Consider the following 210-nt stretch of genomic DNA (forward strand, 5'->3'; position numbering starts at 1 on the left):
ACCCTGGGGTGTAGATTGTCAGGGCCAGCTGACTTGAAGGTATCCAGCTTCTCAAGGTGTTCCTTCATGAGGTCAGCATTAATGGAGGGCAGGGGATCTCCCTCACCGAGACCTCCCTGGTCTGTAGCGGGCATGGGCCTCCCATGGGATTCATGAAAGATTGATGCAAAGTACCCATTTAATGGGTTGGCTTTTTCCTGGGCGTCAGTT

This window comes from Gavialis gangeticus, unplaced genomic scaffold, assembly GCF_001723915.1.
Source record: "Gavialis gangeticus isolate Ggan-Ray unplaced genomic scaffold, GavGan_comp1, whole genome shotgun sequence".
NCBI lineage: Eukaryota > Metazoa > Chordata > Crocodylia > Gavialidae > Gavialis > Gavialis gangeticus.